Genomic DNA, 27,891 nt, shown 5'->3' on the forward strand with positions numbered 1-27,891 from the left:
ACCTGCAAGCAAAAAAGTCCCAAACGGTAGCTCACACCATCTCCACTATATATATATATATATATATTGTATCTCATATCTCAATCTCAATCTCTATCTCAACTCTACTCTCTAACTTGTGTTCACAGAGAGGATTTTCATAAAGATATCGTATTTTCTTTCAAAAATAGTATTTCTTAATGGTACCAATATCTCATAAATGTATATGTATAGAATAAAGATGTAATGCTCACAATCAACTCAAATGATGATATTTAATCCACCCAACATGAAATATATATACAAATGAGCCCAGAAATCAACTCAATATGTCCACAATCCATAATTATCAACTCCAATTAGGCACCATCAGAATGAATATGCATGTAAGGCATCATTAATATCATATCGACCCCTAACTTGGGTATCCTATCACGATAAATGAAATCAATGCTCAATTAAGGCCTAAATCAGCAAAATAAGCCCCCCCACAAGTATCATACCTAGAATAAAGGTATTTAGATGCACAGATACGGCCAATAAGGCCAAATAAAGCTCCCATATGGGCAACACACAATTTAGATATCACCAATCAATCACAACAGAACGTAACCTCCACACAGGCACATAACAGTAAAACGAATCTTAAAATATAAACTCCTTAGTTATTTTCCCAGCCCATATCATGCTTTACTTATTCATTAACTACCCAGCTTAGTCTGAAAGAAGTTAAGCTATAACCTACATCAAAATGATGAAATTTTAGTCTAAAGTGCTTCAACACAAAGCCTTTCCCTCACGAACGGCCTAAAAATCAACTACAATATTCAAATATAGCATCTAAGTATTAAAAGAAATCTAATGGTACAGATATTATCCATATTCGAGTTGGGTTCAAAATGAGTTCAAAAAATAGGTTAGAAAACAAAAAGGGTAAAACCAAAATTTTATTTCAAAAACACATATTTCAATGTTATAGGAGTCTATAGAAGAAAATCCACCTGAAAACGGGTTAAAATCAAGGTCAAAAATGAAGAAAAACCCTTTTTTAAACTTTATCAATAAAAATCCAAAGTTTCCACTTTGAAATCATGAGTTAAAGATATTTTTGAAGAAAAAATCAATGGAAAATAGTGGGATTATGAGTTTAGAAGTTACCTACCCCTTGAAAATTGCCTTTTCCAAATCTTGGAGGTCTAAAGATGGAGTAAAATTGCAAAAATAGAGTATTTATATCATTTAGTGAATAGTACCTCACGAATGCGGTTAACCCTTTGCATTTGGGAGGGTCCACTCTGACCGACCATTAAATTGGTCTTCGCGTTCGCGGCTAAGACTTCACTATCATAAAGTCTGATGAATTAGATGTTCACGTTCGCGGAAAGGAACCCCATGTCCTTTGCAATCACAGCCATCACCTCATGATTGCGATAAAGAGTGAATTCCTTCTTTGTATTTGCGGCCAGGGGACAACGTTTGCAAAGAAGAATCCATGCACTAGATATCAGCTGTGCACCTGCTAATTTTGTATGATTTTGAATGGATCCTTAGGACTCGTTTGGTACCCAAAAGAAGTAAACCATACACGCTACTAAGCTAATTTTAACGTTTCAGACTCAATGATGATGTTGATTTTTAAAAAAAGGTCATTATCAAGCTCCCAAGATCCCATTTCACTATCTTTCAAATATAGGATCAAAATAAGATATAAAAGTTCTGAAACTGAACCAACCCTGCTACTAACCCAAATTCAATATTTTGGATCTGCTGGCATAGCTGATTTTGCCATTTGGCACTCAGAATAACAAATGCTAACGAAGTCAATTATATGACTTCTCAAGATTTTAAAAATCACAAACTTGCACATCTCATTTTCAATCGCATCGACAATAATGCCAACCATCCCCCGAACCTTAAAATCAACATGTAGCAACTACATGAAAGAGAAAAATAATCAAAACACATGAGAATAAAAAATTCACAAATTCAGGTCATTACATTCATGTTGGCAACATTTTTTCTGATGAAAATCTTTATCTGTATTCTTTATGTTCCTTCAAATTCATTTATTCCACGTGAAAGAAACACACAATAGTTGAATTTGTAGATCACTTATCTCAAATTTTACCATTTAGATGATGTTATCTAATTTGATAGTTTGTTGTCCAATTTATGAAGTGAACTCAAACTTATAGTTTGAGGTTGGATGAACTCAGGTTTTTATTTTAGAAATTAATTTTTGACATTTCAATTTGATAATATACAACCTTCATTTTGAGGATGCGGAAATATTTCAATTTCACTAAAGATAGTGTAGAATATTCTGTACACAAAACGTAAATTATATATTTTTTCCAAAGTAAGTATTTATGCTACCATATAAGAATTAAGAAGTACAAGTAGGTCACTGAGTTTAATAATTTTAAAAAGAAATTGATGAATCCTTTAGATAAAGCTTAAAAGGTTTGAATATACCAATTTGACAAAAATTGAGGATTGTAATTGCTAGTTCGGAGACTACAGAGGTCAAAATTCAAGAAAAAGGTATTTTCTATATCATAATGGTCAATTGTTCTCTATGAGCATCTCTCTCTATTCAGCTGTATACCAAAGAATCGAGTTATACGTGAAGGAGGGTGCTATAGAATATATTTGTCCTTCATCAGTTGTGTGCGTGACTCCAAAGGAGTTTATAATGTCTTGAATTAACTTATTAGGCGCCTAAATAAAAGGTCTGACAATCTAATAATATATTATATCTCATAAACTTGTGGTTATTATATATTGTAAGTCTAGCTATGGTGGAGGACCCATATGAGAATATGACAAATTATATTTGAAACTCGAGAAAGATGCCTATATATATTGAAAAGGGAAACAATCTATTAGAGTTCATTCGAAGAGTTATGTTATTATGAGCTATTTTTTGTAATAGCAATTGAAATTTCCCCTTTTTATTATCTTTTTTTTCTTTGATCTGATAGTAAGTTCCATTTATGATCAATACAAAGATTAGTTTGTAACATTATATTACCATAATTGTAGTTTTAGTTGACAAAAATCCTACCCCAACACAACAACAAACCAAAAATTAGCCCTCCTCTGTCCATAAATGCGATTAATGGTGAAACCCTTTAATAATCCATGCATACTAAACTTTGATTATATTAGTTTAGTCTCATTAAATGAAGCCATCCACTTTCTATGAAATTCCTATGTCTCTTAAATTTGGTTATGCCATTGGAGGGTTGTTTAGGTTATGATTTCAAGTTTGAGATTAATGTAATTATCAAATATGCTTACAATTGTGGTGATAGCTATGTGTAAGAGTTCTACTATGATAATATGACTGTTTGTAAGTACAAGGCATTATCGTGGTTTACAATTAACGAAATATCTTTGGGAGCTAATTTTTCATATCCATTAGAAAGGGTTAAATGGGATCTTTCTAAGAAAATTTTTAAGACCAAGGATGATTTAATCAAATAAATTTTGGAAAACACTCATGTAATGCCCTAGGTTCTTGGTCCATGAAAAGTTTTTGAAATTTTATCCTCACTGTCTTGACTACGAGTCGTAGGGTGTCTTGACAGGTCGTGTGACCCTAGTTGTAATATGTCCAACGAATGGCGTTTGAGTATCTATCCTTAGTAAGACTTAGAGATACGAGTTTTAAGGAGTCTTGACGGGTCCTAAGGACCCAACCGTAACCAAATTAGTAAGTATGTGACAAAGTTCTTGTAATGACCCAATTTTCTGGAATCAAAATGTCACACGGTGCTCATGATCCCAAAGGACCACAAGCTAACCCTCTACTGATATCTGTACCTGAACTGCATAATATAGATAATAAATGCAAAAATTGGCCATAAGGTTCAAAACATCTAAAAATACTCAAAACTGAAAATTGAATACTGATACATCTATTCGAAAAGCCTCTAAACTATCTGAATTGTGGAGTTAATGGGACATGGCCCCAACTAACTCCATCTACTAAAAGTAAACTAAATCTGATACGATAATAAAATAAGGATCATCCTCAAATGAAGAGGACTCACTTCTACGTCTACTGTTGCTGACTGGGACTAAGCTACTAAGGTACTCTAGATCTCGTGCCTCTGAACCTATGGTGTCAAATAAAAAACCATAGCAAAAATGCGTCAGTATGGGAATGTACTGAGTATGAAGATGAGGTAAGGCTAAATGCAAGGGCTTATGCATGAACAATTACTTAACTGAATAATCATGAGAATACTGAATGCGAACATATACATGAATGCATAAACCATAACTAAAATCATCATGACTCTGAGTACTAAAGCCCGAATATGAATTTACTGCCATATGAACTCATTACTAATACTGAGATACTAAATAACCGAATCTCCTAATATCGATAATTGAGTACTAAAGTTGAGATCAGTCTTATCTAGCAAGTGATCTTGAAAACTGATGATACTGAAACTAATCAACTGAATCTACTCATATCAATGACTTGAAGCTAAGCTTGCTACTCTCGGCTGACTGAATCTGAGATCAAACCTCTCTGATGGATGATCCCTGAATCTACTATCAATGATAACAAATGATTATGTCCAAGATCAAACCTATCTAGCGGCAGATCTAAATCTTATAATGAGAATACTCAACTGAGTCTAAGAACGAGATATGGCCTATCTAACGGGTGATCTCTGGATCTGATAATGAGATTACTCAACTGAATCTGAGACTGAGATCAAGCCTATCTAACGGGTGATCTCTGGACTTGATAATGAGATTACTTAACTAAATCTGAGAATGAGATCAAGCCTATCTAACGGGTGATCTCTGGATTTGATAATGAGATTACTCAACTAAATCTAATACTGAGATCAAGCCTATATAACGGGTGATCTCTGGATCTGATAATGAGATTACTCAACTGAATCTGAGAATGAGATCAAGCCTATCTAACGGCTGATCTCTAGATCTGATAATGAGATTGCTCAACTGAATCTGAGACTAAGATAAAGCCTATCTAATGGGTGATCTCTGGATCTGATAATGGAATTACTCAACTAAATCTGAGAATAAGATCAAGCCTATCTAACAGGTGATCTCTAGATCTGATAATGAGATTACTCAACTGAATTTGAAACTGAGATCAAGCCTATCTAACGGGTGATCTCTGGATCTGATAATGAGATTACTCAACTAAATCTGAGAGTGAGATCAAGCCTATCTAATGAGTGATCTATGGATCTGATAATAAGATTACTCAACTAAATTTGAGACTGAGATAAAGCCTATCTAACAGGTGATCTCTGGATCTGATAATGAGATTACTCTATGACTTTATATGGGACCATGCCTATCTAGCGGGTGGTCCATAAGTCAATAGAACTATCTGAGTTCCTTACTGAGATAGATGACTGTATCTGACAGTCCTGATTTCTGAGTTCTACTCTGAAGATTGATACTAAAACTGTAACTATGGGAGTTCTCACTTAACCGACATGCCCCAAATCTAAACTGGTGGGGTCCAACTTATAACCCCAGCTGGAAGGGTGTCAATATCGTGCCACGGGTAAAGACCTCAACTCTGGTCAAGCCTCACTAACGGGTGACCCTCACAGGAATTCAAGCCTAAGGTAGTATAATAGTTAAGCCTTTTTCTAATGGGTGACTCCTGCATCCTGAACTGGCTACGCAGTTCTAGAGTTCAGGGATTGCACCTAACGACTCTACCTCTCTAATGGGGAGCCGCCATCCTTGCACTCACTCGGTGCTAGCTCCTACTCCCAACTGAAAGACTCTGAACTGATTCTCAACTGAACTTAAACTGAGCTGAATCTGTTACTGATCATATTTATCAACTGATCTGACTGAGTTAAACTGAATATACTTGGTTGCGTTATCTAACAAAATACTACTAAATCTCGTTATCTGACTGTAATATACTGAGTTCTGGATAGATTACTTGAATGCTACTGAGGTTTGAACTGAACACTCAAATACTACTAGATCTAAGCTGGGTACTGAACTGAGGCTAGATACTAGCGATACTGAGATTACTTAGATTTCTTAGTTCTGTATCTATCTGAGAGTACAGAGTTCTATAACTCACTGAGTTTGGGAATCATGGCTTGACTGAGATTATCGTGAAAACTGACACTAGCTCTAGAATGCAGCTAAATTATTGGGTATAAATATCCCTAGGATTCGATAACATAAAAGTAAATATAACCATTCTTGAATAATCAAGATCATGGACATTCATTCACCATCACAATCACTAAAGCATCTCTTCAAGCATTTAGAAATCATAAACATGTGATAGTATAGGGAGACATGTTATTGGCTCATACTACATCAACAAGGTCTTACATCGAACACTCAACTTGTATTAAAGTCTTAGCATGTATCGAAGAGCACATAATTGGGGAATTTCATGCTATCATATCATAATTCATTCACTAAGGCTTTTCAACAAACACTTGGCATGGATGGGCTTGCACACCATTGGGGATTTCTAGTAAACATGCTATAATTGCTCTAATTCCTTCACATAAGCATTTTATCAAATATATGGGGAGCATGCTTTGCTTATTCAATAATTTCTACACTTAATTGACATGAACACATCACTTAGCAAGCAACTTGAAGAGGGTTTATCATGAACATCACATGACTATTACATACTAGGGTCAAAGCTTGAAAACCTTGTAAACAAATATGAATAAAACTCAATAATGGCATGAACTCCAATTTCAATTCACATGAATCATGAAAACTCATAAACATAAGATCTTTGAAATTTAAAAAAGGGTTCTTGATCTTCTTGGATGAAAGGGACCAAAGAATCAACATCTGTATACCTTAGGAAACTCTTTCTTGAAGGCTCTTGGAGAGATTCTTGATTTCTCTTGATTTTTCTTGAAGAAGAAAGAAGGATTTTAATTTTGTAGAAACCCTAGCTTTCGATGTTAAAGATGAAGAATGAAATAGTGAGCCTTGATCGAATATAAATAGGGTCTGAAAAGAGTGAAAAAAAACCAAAAAGCCCTTTCAAAATCAAGTTAAAAATGTTGAATGGGGGCTACGATGGTCCATCGCTTAGTCTGACAGTCTGTCGGATCGTCCGTCGCACATCGGTTGGCAAAATAATACACTGATTCGATGCTACAGTCTCAGTGATGATCCATCACAAACCCGATGGTCCATCGGATCGTCCGTTGTACATTGACCAGGATGAGGCCACACTGCCTCAGCAACGACGGTCCCAACGATGATCTGTTGCAAACCCGACGGTCCATCATCCTGGCCATCACACTTGGCTAAAAAAAGGGAATCACTGCCTTATTTACGATAGGCTGGGCGATAGTCCATCACAAGATCGATGGTCCATCAACTCGGCTGTCGCACCTGGGCGGTTCCGACTGGTTTTAGTAAAAACGGCCCTAACTTCCTCGTCCGATGTCAGATTTTGATGAAATTGGTATTGATGAAAAGCTTATTTAATGTTATACATAAAAAAAAGTCGATATTAGAGAAATTCTATTGGTTCAAAATATTTCCCACTTGGAAATGCACTTCTTAATCTTTTAAAACTGGATTTATGCTTCACTGAACACGCTCTAAGGATCAAACTACAAGAGAATTATGCGCGGTCTTATGATATATCTCCCTTTGAAACATTCATTCTCGAATTTTTCTTGATAGGATAAGAATACCGATCAACTGAACTTACTCATGGAACGGAAGCATCTAAAGTATGACTATGCAACTGGAGCTACCGATATTCTGAGTTCTTATACTGGACATGCATATCTGATGCATGGAATACTCGACTGAAACTACTCATAAGCTAAAGTCTCATAATAGACATGCATATCTGATGCATGGATTCATAACTGAGCCGTTCTCTTGAATGCATGACTGAATATACTGAAGAGCTGAACTCTTTCTACTTAACATGCATATTTAATGCACGAATGTCTGACTGTACAGACTCTCAAAAGCATGAATGGCTATGCAATGATAACTGATGTTAACTTCAGAAGAAGAATCTAAACATGCAACTAAATGAGTCTAAGGACATGAAAACATCGCAATATCATGGGGTATCTCCCCTTTGGGACTCTATGTCCCTCTAAACACACTTCGCTGAAATATTGGGGCGGTGCATGGGGCACCTACGAACCGGGTCATGATTGACTGACTGAGATTTAAAACTAATGCATGACTCATGCTGACATATAAGCTCAAAATGGGAGCAAAGGATTTAATAATGTATATCATAAAGATGAAGGACTCATAAAATATCTGAATCTATATCAGGGAACCTTTCTGATCATGGTGGGTCTGAAGCGCATCGGTCAGCAAAATAATAAACTGTCTTGATGTGATGGTCTTAGTGATGGTCCATCACAAATCCGATGGTCCATCGTAAACCCAACGGTTTATCATACGTTGGCCAGGATAAGGCTACACTACCTTAGCGGGGATGGTCCCAGCGATGGTCCATCGCAAACCCGACGGTCCGTCGTCCTGGCCTTCACACTTGGTCCAAGAAAGAGAGTCACTACCTTAGTTACGATGGACTGGGAGACGGTCCATTGCAAGCTCGACGGTCCGTCAACCTGACCGTCGCACCTGGGTGGTTCTAACTGATTTCAGTAAAAAATGACCATAACTTCCTCGTTCGATGTCGGATTTTGATGAAATTTGTATCTATGGAAAGCCTATTAAATGATCTACATGAAAAAAATTCGATATTAGGGAAATTATACATGGTTCAAAATACTTCTCACTTAGAAAGGCACTTCTCGATCTTTTAGGACGCTTTACTAAACACGCTCTAAGGCTCAAACTATGAGAGAATTTTGCGGAGTCTTACAGCTTTTCTCTAAGTATGAGTGACTCACTAAGATTCATAAGGACTTATTACAAGTCAATCATAAGGTGTCTAGTGTTTACTCAATTGATTTCTATGTTGACTACGATTGGACCCTATGAGTTGTAGGATCCCACTATGAGGGGTACCAGTTGAGTCGTAAGATTACCAGTGTATGGGTTTCCTAGGAACTATCTTGGATATATCTCAGAGTGATGAGTCATAACAAGTCTATACGAGTCTTATGGTGACTCGGAGTCATTGACGACTAAATTTCAGCTTTTAATTTGAGGGCACTTCGGATAATTTCCTTCTCATCCAATTAAAAACCCACATTCATAAAGCACTTAAGGGAGGTTATTTTTCATTCATCATGTACTTAAACAATTCCAAGCCCTCTCAAATTCTCTCAAGCAGCCATAGTTAGGATTTTCGAGAAGTAGGTCATCCAAGGGCTTAAGAGTTGAATTTTTTTCGTAAAACTTGATATTTAAGGCATATTACTCTCCCCTCATTGTTAATTTATTAAAATCATATGTATTAAAGTATTGTTCATGAGCTATTGATGTTGGTTTTGAAATAAGGGTTGAGGGGTTTGCATTCTTATTGATTGGACAATGTTTCCCATGATTTACATGTGATTATTCATGCTTTAATTATGGTTTTGAACTTGTGGGTGCATGGGTATGGTTAATGAACTAGGGAGTTATGATTTTCTTCAAACCTGTGACTTTTGAAGTGGTTAGAGCTCAACCCCATATTGTGAAATTTGTTTTGAAAATAAAAGGTATGCATGTTGAATTATTCTTAAAGTTTTTCATAATGCAAAAAACTAATGAGGGTAAGGGTTTTGAATTGAACCTTGTGGTTTTTGTGTTTTCACAAGCTATTGCAGAATTAAACCAAGGGGGTTGTGAGTTTTCCTAGGTGATGCATTTATTTTGGCATGGTTGTCATTATCTTGTAAGTGTAGTTTATATGACGATACCAACAATGTATGCCTTAATGTGAAATATGATTCAATGAATGAGAATGTATGATAAATATTTTAATTAGGCTTTAATGAGGGTTGTGTAGCTGAGTCGTGAAAGTTGAGGCCCCGAGGGATTCACACTAGAAACCACAATGGCCGACATGGGGGTCTATATGATCGAAAGGTTTGAGTCCCTCTTAATATTATCATCATATGATTAGGAGATTTGAGTCACCCACATTATATTACATGATTTGGTGCATGTGTCACCTGGATATATGGGGAGGTTTGAGTCCCCCATAGTGCATATGTATACCCTATGGTTTGTGCGGCTACACACTCTGGGCCTTACCAGTTGGGGAAGAGATGGGCCTATATATACCAGGGGTGCCTTTGCATGTTATAACGATTGAGCTACGCAATCCAGGCTAAAATTTTAAGTGCATGTTAGGCCTTGTTCCCTATCTCAGCATATGATATATATATATATATATATATATATGTAGATACATTTGATTATGTGCATTAAATTTGAATAATTTAAAACTGCTGATCATGTCATTATGTTATCCTATCCCTGTACCTCACTAACTGTCTCCAGACGCTGTATCTCCATGCGATGTAGGCACCGGAGATACTGTTACTTTTGTTGCACAGAGTTAGGTTTATTGGCCTAGTTCATTGATTTGCTGTGGTGAAGTGGTAAGCTTTCATTCTTCGAAAGTCTTAGGCATTTCCCCAGATTTTATCTTTAGATTTGAGTTAATATTTTTCATTATCATCAATATTGTTATTTTTATATGTCAAAGTTTGGGGCATGTACCAACCAAGTAGGGTTTTGGTTCTTTGTTTAGAAGTCTTTGTTGGATTACTGTGGAATTGGGTGATGTTGATCAGTTATTTTGGCCGGTTGTTGGTTATGGATCATAGTAGTATATTTTATTCTTTAAATTTATCTTTTTATATGTTTGAAATTCATCCTACAATAGAGATGTCGTGTTGTTTAGTTAGGTACAAAAGGGGTGGTCTTCAGTCCATGTAGGACTTGAGATGCCTGTCATGGCCAAGCCCTGGTTTGGGTCATTACAAAGATGGTATTAGAGTACCTAAGTTTTGTGTCATTGGGTATCCACAAAGCTGTGTCAAGTAGAGTCTTCATGAGTATGTAGTACACCACACTTATAAGGGAGAGACTACGAGATATTTAGGAATGTTTCCCTTTCTTATTTTTTCTTATTTCTAGCTATAGAGTCTAAGGTCTTGAATCTTCTCTAATTCACGTATGTTTGTTTTTTATATCATATGTCACAGAAGATTTGATGCTTGTGTAACACTTATGTCCCATCTGAGGAAAATATGGACAGAGCTCGTCCTACTCTAGGAGTTTGAACTCGATCTAGGGTTGCTGCTTCTGATTTCCCTGATGGAGCTCCACCAGTTCCCCTACCCCTCCTCAGGCACCTTAAGCTGATGTGTCTAATGCTGAATTTTGCTAGTCAATTCATTTACTTACCTAGTTGGTGGCCTCCTACACTGAGTGGTTTACTTCTGTTGCTCTATCCTTCGAGGCCACTAGAATTAGCCAATTTATAAGGTTGAGTCCTCCTACTTTCACTGGTTCTAAAGGTGAGAAATATCCTTAAAATTTTATTGATAATATAGAAAAGAGCTTTCGTGTGATGCATGCTACTAATGAGAAGGGTGTAGAGTTTGTTGCTTATCAGTTGAAGGATATAGCATACCAATGGTATGAAAAGTGGGACTAGTCTAGGGGTGATGATTCTGAGTCTGCTTTGTAGGATGAATTCTCGACCGCTTTTCTTGACCACTTCTTTCCTTAGGATTTGAGAGAGGCAAAGACAAAGAAATTCATGAATCTGAAGTAAGAAAGGTTGTCCGTAAAAGAGTATGCCTAAAAGTTTCATCAGTTATCGTGTTGTGCTCCTGAGTTGTTATCTAACATAAGGGCTAGAGTGAGGAATTCATGAATCTAAAGCAAGGAAGGATGTCTATAAAGGAGCATCCTTGTAATCTCATCAGCTGTCGCATTGCGCTCTTGAGCTGGTGTCTAGCATAAGGGATAAAATGAGGAAGTTTGCTTCTGGGTTATCCCATGAGTTGATCTTGGAGAGTAAGACTACCTTATCTCTAGGCTTATGGTGTATATACAACAAGTAGAAGAAGAAAAGAAAAAGCATGCGGAGATGAGTAAAAGAAAGAGTAAGAAGTTTTGCTATTCGAATCAGGATGGAGGTCAGCAGCAAAGTGGTAGAGATGGTGGAAAATGGCCTAAAAAGAAGTGGGGTAATTCTAATTCCTACTCTATGCTAGTGCACCTTCTTTGAAGTCTTCAGGTGATCTTCGTTCTCAGTATGATAGTAAGTTTAAAGCACCAGGAGACGATTCACAAGCTAGTGGGGCTCAGTCAGCTCCGTCCAATCCTCTTTGTAGATTTTATGGTAAGGGGAATCATGGTGTTTATGAAACAGAGAGGAACACACACTTTAAATATGGTCAGATTGGTCATATGCAGAGGGAGTACTTCTAAGGTTGCATCTGGGGCAAATAATATTCCTTACTACTTCATCTTCTACGGCACCAAAGGGTGCTATTTCTGCTTCTGGATTTGGCACTGGACGAAACCTTCTATACACTCTTTCTATTCTCTAGGATTCTGAAACGTCCCCCGATGTTGATACTGGTATGCTCAAACTCTTCTCTCATGATGTATATTGTCTGCTTGATTCTAGGTTTTCCCTCTCTTATGTGACCCCTTATGTCGTTATTCATTGTTGTTTTGAACCTGAGTGTATTTCGAACCCTTTTTTGGTGTCCACCCTAGTACCTAACTCTATTGTGGCTAGAAGGGTCTTGTAATACCCCACATTTTTGGGATAGACTTTGAATCATTATTTTTACACGTGTAAACTCTAATACCATGATTTATATTTGAATTCATGTGTTATGATCATTATTCTAGTGTTAATAATGCTTTTGAGGTGAAAATGTTCATGGGAATAACTTAGAGCAAAGATAAGCTAAGAGCCTTTGATTCAGCCAAATCTTTGTATTTGATTCTACAAGAGTCAACTTTGAACATGTATAACTTTTTATATATGTGGAAATTTCATCTTAAGACCCTCTAGATTATAGTTAATTGAGTCAGCTCCAACGATATCAATTTTGCTTTAATCCAACACCCGAGCGAAAAGTTATGGACTTTTTCATGAGAGGTAGTAAAGGCAGAGGATATGCCCGCGCCGCCCGGGTTATTCCCCCGGGATAAGGCAGGCTTAGCAGGGGCTACTCCCCCAGGCTAAGGGGCATGACGATCGGTCTATTCCCACGCTGTTTCAACTTCTTAAGGGCCAAGGGGCACTTTGGTCCTTCCCCTCAACCCCAAATATCCAAGGCACAAATTAAAGCACCCATAAGGGCATTATTTTCCCATCTTCTTCAAATCAACTCACGTAAAAACCCTCCCTTTCCCCCATGAACAGAGTTCAAGTTTCTCCTCTCAAAGACACGAGGAATTCAAGCTTCAAGTTCAAGAATTCATCTAGTGAGGTATGTGGGATTTATGAACAAGGATTCTCTCTCATCTTTGTGCCCAAAACTTATTTTAAGATTAAAGTTCATGATTTGCAATTAGGGTTCATACCCAATTATCCATATTCTTGAATTATGATACTTCCATGAGATTAAAAGCTTTAAGTGCATCAAGATTTACTTATATCCATGTTTCCTCACTAATTTTCCATTCAAGCTATGATATTAGCTTTATCATGTAAATTATGGTTCTATATGATTCAAACCCCAAACTTACATGCCATGGTTGGTCAATACCAATTCAAATTGTTAAACTTATATATTTATCCTATAAACATGATTCCCTTTTCAAGTTCACTCACCTCCATGTTCTGAGTCATGAGATTATCAGTCATTTAAATGCATTATGTTTTGGGTTCCCCAAGTTATGATTTCCTATGAATATTTTAGATGATTTTATCATATTTAAAGTATCATTTAGTGCTGGCAGTTTATGAACACCCGATACCTATGTGTTTACTCATGTTTCAGATTTTCAAGTAAAAAGTCAGTTAAACTATGATTCTCATCATTATACTCAGTTATTATAATCATGTTAAGCACTATTAGTTATGATGTTTAGTTAAACTTAGTTCAGTTCAGTATCAGTGTCAGTTTAGTTGGGAGTAGAATTTAGCACCGAGAGAACCTAGGGATGGGGGATCACCCGCCAGTTTGGACTGGGTCCTTAGTAACAGTCCCTAAGTTCCAGAACTACATAACCAACATAGTATTATGAGATGTCACCCGCTAGTTTAGGACTGACACTCTCTTAAGGGTTACCCGCCAGTTTAGGACTGACTCCCTAGTCCTTCAGGACATCAAATTAGTGGATCCACATAACCAGTGTTAGTACTCGTGACATGGTACTGACACCCTTTCAACTGGGGTTACAGGTTAGACCCCAATTAGTTCAGATTAGGGCATGTCAGTTGCATGGTACCTTCCATGATCTCAGAACAGTATTTAGTGTATTCAGTTCAGGTTTACTTGACCAAGTGTATAGATTTTCAATTATTTAGTTATACAGCTTTTAGTTTTCCAGATCTCATATTATCTTAGAAATATATTTATGCTTGCTCTTGCATTCTCAGATATTACATGTTCATGTATTCATGCTCAGTATAGTTGTATATTCAGATTCTCGAGTTATGTCAATTTTTATTTTAGTTCAGATATGCATGCTTTTGTCAGTTTCCATCAAATAGTTTCAGACCTAGTATCCATACGTGATCCTCAGTTCAGTTCTATAATATGTTCAGCTTTACATGAGATTTACATATAGTATTCATTATTTACCGCTTCCCAGCTTTAGTCCTACTTATTCTACAAAAGTAAAGTTTTAAGAAACTAAGTATAGTGATTCACCAGCTTATCAGATTATATTTGTTACGCACGTTTTAAGATACTTCAGCTTTTCAGTTGATTTCAATCTCTTGGTGAGTCTACTTGCACTTAGCATGTATGTTTTAAGATTACATATATATTCAGTTTTACTTATTGTATTCACCCCCTCTTACCAAGTACATTGCAGAAGTACTGATCCATATATATTTCTATGTGCTACATTGTCTCGTAATATAGGTACCAGTAGTAGCCTACACATCATAATCAGACAGTTGCAGCTTCCAGCCAACAGGGAATGAGTTCTCCTATTTTGGGGACTCCAGTCAGTTGTAGTCCATGTACTTTATTTTTATTATTCATGTGTATTGATTAGTATCAGTTGGAGGCATGTCATAGCTATCTATAGTTAGTATAGTAGAGGCTTCATAGATAGTTAGTCAGAGTCATGAAATGTAAATTTCAGTTCTCTCTTCAGTTTTATCAGGTTGTAAACTCTATCAGTATTATATTTATCCAAATAATGCCATGATTATGTTTTCGTACAGAAAATTTAGCTGTTTTATATATTCTAAATCAGTTGCTCATGTATCATGCCACTTTATGGGTTAGCTTGGGATCACTTGTGGTTCTAAGTATTATGTTACAACTAGGGAGTAGTCTCAGTCATGACAATAGGGGTTGTGTGATGTCGGTCCATGGTAGGAAGACCTTGTTGGATCTAAAAGAGTTGGATATTTTAGACTTTGATGTGATTTTAGGGATGGATTGGTTGCATTCGTGCTATGCATCTCTTTATTGTCGGACCCACAAGGTCCATTTCTACTTCCCAAATGATCTTATTATTGAATGGAAAGGTAGTTCCCTAGTGCCAAAGGAAAGTTTTATTTCGTATCTTAGAGCCCAAATTTGGTTTCTAAAGGGCGTCTTTACCACTTAGTACATGTTAAGGATTCTAGATCTGAAGGTCATTCTTCGCAGATTTCCCTAAGGTCTGTGAATTTCCTAAGGTATTTCCTGATGACTTTCCTGATATTTCTCTCGATAGGGAAATTAATTTTGGGATTAATCTTCTTTTAAACACTTATCCTATCTCTATCTCTTTTTAAAGGATGGCTCTGACTGAGTTGAAGAAACTCAAGGAGCAGTTGAAAAATCTTCTAGATAAGAGTTTTATCCACCCTAGTGTGTCTTCATGGGGTGATCATATGATCTTCGTGTGTTAAAAGGATGGTTCCCTTTAGATATGTATTGACTACCGCCAATTAAATAAGGTAACCGTGAAAAATATGTATCCACTTTCGAGAATTGATGATCTTTTAATCAACTTCAGGGTGCTAAGTTTTTTTCTAAGATTGATTTTTGGTCTGGGTACCATTAGTTGAAGATTTGGGAGGTGGATATTCCAAAGACTGCTTTCGAAACCCGATATGGTCATTTTGAGTTTTTAGTGATGTTTTTGGCTTGACAAATCGACAACAACATTTATGAATCTTATGAATCGAGGTTTCTATCAGTTTCTGGACTTGTTCGTTATTGCCTTTATTAATGATATTTTGGTGTATTTCAAGGGTGAGACGGATCATGCCGATAACTTTTGCCTTGTGTTGTAGACCCTAAAGGATCACGTTTGTATGCAAAGTTCTCTAAGTGTGAGTTCTAGTTGAATGTTGTGACTTACGTGGGTCGTGTTATTTCTAGTGAAGGGATCATGGTGAATCCACAGAAATTGCGGTGGTTAAGAAATGGCTTATACCCTCGACTCCAATCGATATTCAGAGTTTCTTGGGTTTAGCCAGCTATGATATAAGGCTTATAGAAAGTTTTTCTTCTATACCTTCCCCATTGATTAAGTTGACTCAGGAGAAGGTAAAGTTCTTATGGTCTGATGCTTGTGATAGTAGTTTAGAGAAGCTAAATGATAAGTTGACTTCAGTATTGGTTTTGACTCCGCCTAAGGGCTTTGATAGTTTTGTTGTCTATTGTGATGCATCCCAGGTGGGATTAGGCTGTGTGTTGATGTAGCATGGCAAGGTGGTTTATTATGCTTCTAGACAGTCGGTTCGTTGTGGTGAAATGGTGAGCTTCCATTCTCCTAAAGGCTTAGGCCTTTCACCTGCTTTTATTTTCAAATTTTAGTTGATATTTTTCATTATCATCAACATTATCATTGTCATCTGTCAGAGTCGGGGGCATGTCCCGACCGAAATAGGTTTTAGTTCTTTATTTAGAAGATTTTGTTGGATTACTGTGGACTTGGTTGTTGTTGGTCGGTTATTGGTTATGGATCATAGAAGTATTTTTTATTCTTTAAGTGTAAGAGTCCACAAAATTCTTAGCTTAAGTCAGTCCTTTAGGCTTGACAAGGGATCCCAGACTTAGAATATTTTAGCTAAGTAGTCAGAATTAGTGTTATTTTAGCCTCCAAAGGTTGGCAATGTTATATTGCGACCTTTACGTCTATTAAATGTCGATATTTGAGTTAATTCATGATCAGGAATGTCCATAAGTGTTTTTGAAGAAGTTTTGGATTTTTTGGACCTCGTTTAGATCATGTTTGAGTGCCCAAAAGAGATGCGTCGACCATTGTGTTGATAAGATAGTTTTTCTCCAGCTTTAGTGCAAATTTCAGTGAATCAATGCAGACTCGACGCGGCGCATTAGCTATTGCATCGATACCAATGATGCGACGCATCGGGTATTACAGTTTTTCAGTCATTAAAAGAACGCATCCTTGGGGGTATTTGGGTCTTTTCCCACGTCCTTCAGCCTCCAAAACACGAAATTAATCCCTTTAGAGAGCAACTATACTCATTCATTCTCCAATTTTCTCAAGAACAAACCCCTAGGTGTTCAAATCATAATTCAAAAACTCAAGAACTCACCATTAACTTTCAGAAATTCATTAACTAAGGTATGTGAAGTGTTCATCCAAGGGTTCCTTCCACCCTTGGAGTCAAAGAAACTCTTTTAAAGTTCATGTAGAGTGATTTCATGATTTCCATGATTTGGATTAAAGTGTATTCACGATTTATTGCAAGATTCATGTAGAGTTAATTGATATGTGTGCCTTATCATATGAATCCATGTTGAAACTCTTGGAATTGTGAAATTGGAATTGAATTATGATGCCTACATGTTGTGTTTGTATTATGTGCATATATTATGCCCCACAAGTGTTTGATGAATTATCTATGTGAGTTGAATAGTGAAATTATATCATGTTAGCTTGTATGCAAGTTCATGTCATGCAAGTGTTAGGTTGAATGCCCAATGATTTAATGATGAGTAAATAGTAATTACCATGTCTCAAGATTTTGTCATGTCTTTTAAGTTTATGCTATTGATTCCTGGGGGTATTTAATACCCGACACTTTAGCTACTTGTGTAGTGCCATGGTTAGTCACAGGGTAGATCCAGTCATGTCTCGATCAGTAGAATTCAGTTAGTTAACAGAATATAGTGGTATTCCGTCAGTCCACAGAACTCAGTGAACTCAGTTCAGTTTAATTATACAGTACGATCAGTAACAGTTCAGTCTAGCCTAGTACAGTTTAGAATTCAATACAGTGTCTATTCAATTGGTAGTAGGATTCAGCACCGAGTGAATCCAAGGATGGGGACTCACCTGCTAGTAGAGGGTGAACTCCTTAGAAGCAGTCCTTGCATTCCATAACTACATAGCCAGCGTAGGTGGAGACATCAACCTGCCAATTGAGGGTTGATGAGGTAATCTACCTGCCACTTGATGGTACCACCATTCTCGTTTAGAGTACCTGCCAGATGAGGGTGACTCATCACTTCCTTACCCATGGCACGGTATTGACACCCTTCCAACTGGAGTTACAGGTTGGACCCCAAGTCAGTTAGAGAAGGGGTATGTCAGTTAGATGATTACTTCCTACAGTCTCAGTTTCAGATTCAGTCTGAGTATGGAACTCAGTTTAGTTCTGCAGATTCAGGACTGCTAGACATAGTCTCTTAGCTCAGTACGGGACTCAGTATAGTTCCACAGAATCAAGACTGCCACATACAGTCATTCAGTTACTAGTAATCCAGTATTCGGTGTTATTATAATCTTAGTACAATTTTTATATTCATGCATGTACTCTCACTCAGTCATACTCATGTTATTCAGATATTATTATTCATGCATGTGAACCCATGCACTTCAGCCTACCTCACTGAGCATACCAGTACATTCAAAGTACTGACGCATGCCTTTTTTTACACTATGATGACTTATATCATAGGTTCAGATGCACGGGCTCCAGACCTCCCTTAGCAGTTCAGATTTTCAGAAGTCAGCGTAGTGATGAGTCCTCATACTTTGAGGACATAGTTGTTTTTAGTATTTCAGTATTATTTTCAGTAGTCAAAGTTTGTTGGGGACTTGTCCCATCAACTCCATAGTTCAGACAGTCTAGAGGCTTCTTCAGACTAGAGTAATTTTAGACAGTTCAGTTTTTTAGTACTTATATTCAGTATTGGTATTTTGATATTGCATCTAGATTTATTTACAGATTTAAACATTATGGCATATGTTTCCGCCTATTTCTGCAATTATTACAGTATTTATTACATAGTTATTACCGCAGGTACCAGTCATGGGTTAGTTTGTGATCCTTTAGGATTATGAGCACTGTGTAGCGTCCGGGGTACAGACTCGAGGCATTACAAACTTGGTATCAGAGCCTAAGGTTCAATAATGTCCTAGGTAGTCTGAAAGTCGTATTTAGTCGAGTCTTATACATGGGTATGTTGCATGCCACACTTATGGACAAGAGGCTACGAGATGTTTTAGGAAAATTTTTCCTTCTTTCAGTATTCATGTTGTGTGAGTGAGCATGAGCTCTAGTTAAACTCTCAGTCTAATCTTTTCTCTCCCATTTACAGAAATATACCTCTAAGAGGACTAAGGAAAGAGAAATGGGAGATCATCCAGAACCCCAGTCCGTCCAACCAGATCCACTGGACGAACGTATCTCCCACGCTAAGTTCAGAGTAGCCTTTACCACCCTAGATCATTCTGTGGTAGCCCAAAATAAATGCCCAACTGCCATTCTGGCCAACCCAGTGGCCAATACTGCTGCTGCTATGATTTAGGAATTTACCTAAATGAACCCTCCATCGTTTATCGGGTCTAAGTCAGATGAGGACCCTCAGGAATTTCTTGATCAGGTACAGAAGGTTACTGATATTATGGGGGTAACTACTGCTGAAAATACTGAGTTGGCTGCATATCAGTTGCAGGATGTGTCTCACTCATGATTTAAATAGTGGAAGGCAGAAAGGGCCATAGAAGCAGGGCTCATAGAGTGGGAGGAGTTTGCCACTGCTTTTCTGGATAGGTTCTTCCTAGTGGAGTTGAGGAAAGTGAAGGTTTTGGAATTGATCAATCTGAAGTAGGGAAATAAGATAGTGAAGGAGTATTCTCTCAAGTTTACTTAATTAGCTAGATATGCTCCTCATGTGGTGGCAAAAAGCAAATCTCAAATGAGTAAATTTGTATCAAGGGTATCTAGCATCATGGTCAATGAGTGTAGGACTGCAATGTTTATTAAGGAGATGGACTTATCCAGGCTCATGGTCCATGCTTAGCAGATAGAAGAGTCCAAGAATAAAGAGAATGAGAGGGAGAGAAAGAGAGCAAAAATAGGTAGTTTCAACTTCGCTTAGCCTAAGTCAGAGGGTGGGAATCATTCCCAGTTTCGCCTGAAATCTTCAGTCCCAGCTCCGTCCTCAGCTAGTGCTCCTATGCCAAAATTCAGAGACGGCAATAGGGATAGGACACCAGGCCCTAAACCCCAGGGCAGTGTTAGCAGTGCTCGAACCAATCCTCTTTGTAGGAAGTGTGGCAAAAACCACCAAAGTATCTATGTGCGGGTAGCGATATATATTTTGGGTGTGGTAAGCCAGGAAACAGAGTCAGAGATTGTCACCAGTTAGGTTCTCAAGGTTAGAATAACCATCCTCTAGTTTAGTTCGGTCGCCCGAATTAGTAGGGTGCCACTTCCAGTGCTACCAGTAGACAACGCCCAAACAGACTCTATGCTCTTCAGTCCCGACAAGATCAGGAGAGTTCCCCTAATATGGTTACTGTTATGTTACAAGTTTTCCATTTGCATGTTTATGCTTTGCTAGATCCAGGAGCTTCTTTGTCCTTTGTTACTCCATATATAGCAGTTGATTTCAGAGTCGGTCCCAAAATTCTAGCAGAACCTTTCTCAATCTCTACCCCAGTGGGTAAATCCATCATAGCAAGCGGGTATATAGGAACTGCCCGATTATGATATCTCAAAAAATCACTTCAACAGACTTAGTCGAATTAGAGATTACTAATTTTGATGTCATTCTCGGCATGGATTAGCTTCATTCCTGCTATGCCTCAGTCGACTACAGAAACAGAATTGTCCCAGTTTCAGTTTCCAAATGAACCTGTCCTAAACTAGAGGGGTAGTACTTCAGTACTTAGGGTTCATATTTTTTCTTACCTTTGGACTAGAAAAATAATATCTAAGGGATGTATCTACCATCTCGTTTAAGTTTAGGACTCTAGTTCAGAAATCCCTACTCTTGAGTCAGTGTCAGTAGCATGTGAATTCGTAGATATATTTCCTGATGATCTTCCCGGAGTTTCTCCTAAAAGAGAAATTGATTTTGGAATCGATCTTCTTCAAGATACTCAAACCATATCTATTCTTCCATATAGAATGGCTCCAACAAAACTCAGAGAATTAAAAAAGCAGTTAAAGGATCTCCTAGATAAGGTATTCACCAGACCCAGTATGTCCCCGTGGGGAACTATAATTTTATTCGTGCATAAGAAAGACGGTTCCCTCAGAATGTGTATTGACTATCGTTAGTTAAATAAAGTCACGACCAAGAACAAGTATCCACTCCCTAGAATCGATGACTTGTTTGTCCAACTTCAGGGTGCTAGTTATTTCTCCAAGATAGACCTTAGATCAGGCTATCATCAGCTCAGAGTCAGGGAGTGTGACATCCCAAAAATATCTTTCAGAACTTGGTATGGTCACTTCGAATTCTTAGTCATGTCCTTTGGTCTTACCAATGCTCTAGCAACTTTTATAGACTTGATGAATCGTGTGTTCAACCAGTACTTGGACATGTTTGTCAGAGTCTTCATAGACGACATTCTTGTCTACTCCTGCAGTCAACATAATCATGTAGACCATCTTAGAATAGTATTCCAAACTCTAAAAATTCATCAATTATTTGCCAAATTCAGTAAGTGCAAATTTTCGCTAAGGTCAGTAGCTTTCCTCGGCCATATCATTTCCGGTGATAACATTAGATTTGATCCTTAAAAGACTGAGGCAATGAGAAAATGGCCCAAACCCATCTCTCATTTAGATATCAGGAGTTTCTTAGGCTTGACTGGCTATTACCAAAGGTTTGTTTAGGGTTTTTCATCTATTACATCCCCTGTGTCTAGATTGACTCAGAAGAAAGTCAAATTCCAGTAGTCAGATTCCTGTGAGAAGAGTTTTCAGGAGTTGAAGAATCGACTTACTACAACTCCAGTTTTGACATTACCAAATGGTTCAGATGGCTTTGTTATGTATTATGATGCCTCCAGAGTTGGCTTGGGGTGTGTTCTAATGCAAAGAGGTAAAGTCATAGCCTATGCCTCTAGGCAGCTTAAACCCCAAGAAAATAATTATCTTACTCATGATCTTGAGTTAGCAGAGTAGTATTTTCCTTAAAGATTTAGAGACACTATTTGTATGGTGTGCACGCCAATGTGTTCACTGACCATAAGAGCCTGCAGTATGTATTTTCTTAGAAAGACCTAAATCTCCGTTAGAGAAGGTGGTTAGAGTTATTAAAAGACTACGACGTGAGTGTCCTGTATCATCCGAGCAATGCCAATGTGGTGGTCGATGCTCTCAGTAGAATGTCCATGGGTAGTAATATTTATGACGAGTACAGTAAGAAGAAGTTAGCTCAAGAAGTTCATCAGCTAGCCCGACTAGGTGTTTGCTTAGTCAACTCAGTAGAAGGTAGTGTATGGGTGCAGAGTAGTTTAGAATCATCCCTAGTTTCTGAAGGGAAGAAAAATAGGATAGAGATCCCAGTTTGGTCAAGTTGAAAGAATCAGTCATAGATCAAAAGGTAGAGGTTTTCTCCAAAGGTGGAGATGGAGTTTTGCGTTGTAAGGGTCAGCTATGTATGCTAGGCGTAGATGATTTGAGATAGAAAATTCTTGCATAAGCGTATGATGCGCGCTACTTTATTCATCAAGGGTCCACTAAGATGTACCGTGATTTACAGGAGATCTATTGGTGGAGTGGGATAAAGAGATGCATTGCAAAGTTCGTGGCTAAGTGCTCAACATGCCACCAGGTTAAGATTGAGCATCAAAAGCCTAGTGGGTCCATGCAGGAGTTCAACATTCCCACCTGGAAATAAGAAGAAGTGAACATGGACTTTGTCACGGGTTTGCCTCGTACTCCTCGTTAGCATGATTCAATTTGGGTCATTTTTGGTAGGATAACAAAATCAGCTCATCTTCTACCAGTCCATACCTCTTATTCAGCCAAGGATTACACAAAACTCTATATCAGGGAGTTGGTCAGATTGCACAGTTTTCTGTTGTCTATCATCTCAGATAGAGGTACCCAGTTCACCTCTCATTTCTGGAAAGCATTCCAAAAGGGTCTTGGTACTCGAGTCCACCTCAGTACAACTTTTCACCCTCAGACAGATGGTCAAGCAGAAAGGAACATTCAGACTTTATAGGATATGTTGCGAGCATGTGTGATAGATTTTAAAGGTAGTTGGGATGACCTCTTGTCTTTGATTGAATTCGCATACAACAATAGCTATCATTCCATTATTCAAATGGCTCCATTTAAAGAGCTTTATGAGAGGAGGTATAGATCTCCTATTAGTTGGTTTGAAGTGGGTGAGGCCGCAGTGGTAGGGCCTGACTTGGTATTTAATATCTTAGAGAAACTCTAGCTGATCAGAAAAAGGCTTAATATAGCTCAGAGCCGATAGAAATCATACGCAGATGTGTGCAGAAAAGATCTCAAGTTCGATATTGGTGACTATATGTACTTGAAGATCTCTCCTATGAAAGGAGTGAAGCGGTTTAGCAAGAAGAGGAAACTTAGTCCCTGATATGTTGGTCCTTACCGAATTCTCAATTGTTTAGGGAAGGTGCTTACGAGCTTGAGTTGCCTTCAAATCTATCTTTAGTCCATTCAGTGTTTCATGTATCCTTGCTAAAGAAATGCATAGGTGACCCATCAACCGTAATACCCATAGAGGACATAGATAGTCAGAACATCCGCTTTTACAAAGAGATTTCAGTCGAAATCCTTCATTATTAGATTCGCAAACTGAGGAACAAAGAAGTCCCTCTAGACAAAGTTATTTGGTGGAATCAGTTCGTTGAGGGAGCTACTTGGGAAATAGAAGCATATATGCGGACCAAGTATCCTCACCTTTTCTTTGCAAACTCAAATTCAGCTCAAGGTAATAGTTTTCCCTAAGCTTATTCATTTTTATGTTTAGATTTCGGTTATAAACCTGGTATCAGTTATCATTTCATGGTCATTCATATGTTCATACGTCAGTTCAGTCATGTATTCATGCATCAGATATGCATGGTCAGTCTGATAATTCAGTGTATTAGTGATCTCAGTCATGAAACCATGCTTCAGTTATGCGTGCCCAATGTCTAAGTCCAGCCTCCCAATATTCTCAGTCTCGGTAGTCTCATTCGAAGATGAATGTTCCCAAGGGGGAGATAATGTAAGACCCCATAAAATTCTTAGCTTAAATCTGTCATTTAGGCTTGACAAGGGGTCCCAGACTTAGAATATTTTAGCTAAGTATTCAGACTTAGTTTTATTTTAGCCTCCAAAGGTTGGCAATCTTATTTCATAACCTTTACGTCCATTAAATATCGATATTTGAGTTAATTCATGATCAGGAATGTCCATAGGTATTTCCGGACAAGTTTTAGATTTTTTTTGACCTCGTTTAGATCATGTTTAAGTGCCTAAAAAAGTGGGTTGACGCAATCTCGATGCGTCGCATCGATAAGATAGTTTTCCCCAGCTTCAATGAAAGTTCTAATGAATCAACGTGGACTCGACACGGACTCAACGTGGCGTGTTGGCTATCGCGGTGATGCCAATGACGCGGCGCATCGGGTAACACAGTTTTTCAGTCATTAAAAAATGCGTTCTTGCTGGTATTTGGATCTTTTTCCACGTCCTTCAGCCCCCAAAACACAAAATTAATCCATTTGGAGAGTAACTATACTCATTCATTCTCTAATTTGCTTAAGAACAGTACCCTAGGTGTTCAAATCTCAAATCAAGAACTCACCATTAACTTTCAGAAATTCATCAACTAAGGTATGTGAAGTGTACATCCAAGGGTTCCTTCCATCCTTGGAGTCAAAGAAACTCTTTTAAAGTTTATGTAGAGTGATTTCATGATTTACATGATTTCGATTAAAATGTATTCACGATTTATTGCAAGATTCATGTAGAGTTAATTGATATGTGTGCCTTATCATGTGAATCCATGTTGAAACTCTTGGAATTGTGAAATTGGAATTGAATTATGATGCCTACATGTTGTGTTAGTATTATGTTCATATATTATGCCCCACAAGTGTTTGATGAATTGTCCATGTGAGTTGAATAGTGAAATTATATCATGTTAGCATGTATGCAAGTTAATGTCATACAAGTGTTAGCTTGATGCCCAATGAATGAATGATGACTAAATAGTAATTACCATGTCTCAAGATTTTGTCATGTCTTTTAAGTTTATGCTATCGAGTCCTGGGGGTATTTAATACCTGATAATTTAGCTGCTTGTCTAGAGCCATGGTTAGTCATAGAGTAGAATCAGTCATGCCTCAATCAATAGAATTTAGTCAGTTAATGGAATATAGTAGTATTTCGTCAGTCCGCAGAACTCAGTGAACTCAGTTCAGTTATACAGTACGATTAGTAATAGTTTAGTCTAGCCTAGTACATTTTAGAATTCAGTCCAGTGTCTATTCAGTTGGGAGTAGGATTCAGCACCGAGTGAACCCAAGGATGGGGACTCACCTGCCAGTAGAGGGTGAATTCCTTAGAAGCAGTCCTTGCACTCCAGAACTGCATAGCCAGCGTAGGTGGAGACATCAATCTGCCAGTTGAAGGTTGATGAGGTAATCTACCTGCCAATTAAGGGTTGATGAGGTGATCTACATACCACTTGATGGTACCACCATTCTCGTTTAGAGTACCTTCCAGATGAGGGTGACTCAACACTTGTCCTTACCTATGGCACAGTATTGATACCCTTCCAACTGGGGTTACAGGTTGGACCCCAAATCAGTTAGAGAAGGGGCATGTCGGTTAGATGATTACTTCCCACAGTCTCACTTTTAGATTCAGTCTCAGTATAAAACTCAGTTCAGTTCCACAGATTCAGGACTGTCAGGCACAATCACTCAGCTTAGTACGGGACTAGTATAGTTCCACAAAATCAAGACTGCTATATACAGTTATTCAGTTACCAGTAATCCAGTATATAGTGTTATTATGATCTCAGTACAGTTTTCATATTCATGCATGTACTCTCATTCAGTCATACTCATGTTATTTAGATATTATTGTTCATGCATGTGAACCCATGCGCTTCAACCTACCTCACCGAGCATACCAGTATATTCAAAGTACTGACACATGCTTTTCTTTTGCGCTATGATGTCTTATATCATAGGTTCAGATGCACGGGCTCCAGAGCACCCTTAGTTGTTTAGATTTTTAGTAGTCAGCATAGTGGTGAGTCCTTATAGTTTGAGGACATGGTTGTTCTCAGTATTTCAGTATTAATTTTAGTATTCAGAGTTAGTTGGGGACTTGTCCCATTAACTCCACAGTTTAGACAGTCTAGAGGCTTCTTCAAACTAGAGTATTTTCAGACAGTTTTTTATTTTCTTAGTACTTATATTCAGTATTGGTATTTTGATACCGCTTCCAGATTTATTTACAGATTTGAACCTTATGGCATAAGTTTCCTCCTATTTCCATAATTATTACAGTATTTATTACACAATTATTGTATCAGGTACCAGTTATGGGTAAGCTTGTGGTCCTTCGAGATTATGAGCACCATGTAGCGTCCGAGGTATAGACTCGGGGCGTTACATTAAGTTTATCTTGTTATATGTTCAAAATTCATCCGATGACAGGGATGTTGTGTTGTTTGGTTAGGCACAAAAGGGATAATCTCTGGTCTATGTCAGACTTGAGATGCCCGTCACAGCCAGGCCTTGGTTCGGGTCATGACAACTCATCAGGAAGTTTTTGAACATCCTCTAATCCATGCAAAGATTTGGACGTAATTATTGTGAACCTGACATTTGTTAAGAAAGTGTCAGTATCTCCTAAAGTATTTGAACTTACAGAAGCAAGAATTATTTGAGAAGAGAAAGTGTATCGAGTAGAATTAATTTGAAAATTAGTTTTTGACAAGACCAAGAGAGTGGGGCAACAAAGTGTATCTTTGTAGAAAAAATTTTAATGGATAGAAGACATTATAAAAGGCATACATTAGTGGAGCATTCTTCCGATAAGAACTACAAAAGGGAATTTAAAGAGTCTTAAGAACTATAAAAGGGAACTAAAAGAGTCTTAAGAACTATAAAAGGGAATTAAAAGAGTCTTTAATTAAGTAAGCAAAGGAAGAGATTAGGTCACTACCTATTGTAAGATCAAAAATTCAATTTTTAAAGAAAGTAAAATGTCAAGCCATGATGATACATTTACTTCTGACATATGTTCCATATGTATAGACAAGTATTTACTTGATTCAGAAACATACAACACGTCTTGCAGCCACAATTTTTATTTTAACTGCATTGAGACTTGGTTGCTTAAAAATTTAAGTTGCCCTATGTGTCACTACAAGTTATTACTAATGGAGTTAGAGGCTGAGCTCGAACTTTAAGTTTATAGATTCTTCATTCTACAAAATAAAATTCATGGGGTTTTTCAAGTATAAATGCAAGGTCTATGCCAAACCTATTGGGTTTTATAGAACTCAAAAATTAACTTCAGTCTAACTGATCCGCCCCTAAAGGATTTGA

The sequence above is a fragment of the Capsicum annuum genome, unplaced genomic scaffold (genome assembly GCF_002878395.1).
Source record: "Capsicum annuum cultivar UCD-10X-F1 unplaced genomic scaffold, UCD10Xv1.1 ctg83390, whole genome shotgun sequence".
In the NCBI taxonomy this organism is placed as follows: domain Eukaryota; kingdom Viridiplantae; phylum Streptophyta; class Magnoliopsida; order Solanales; family Solanaceae; genus Capsicum; species Capsicum annuum.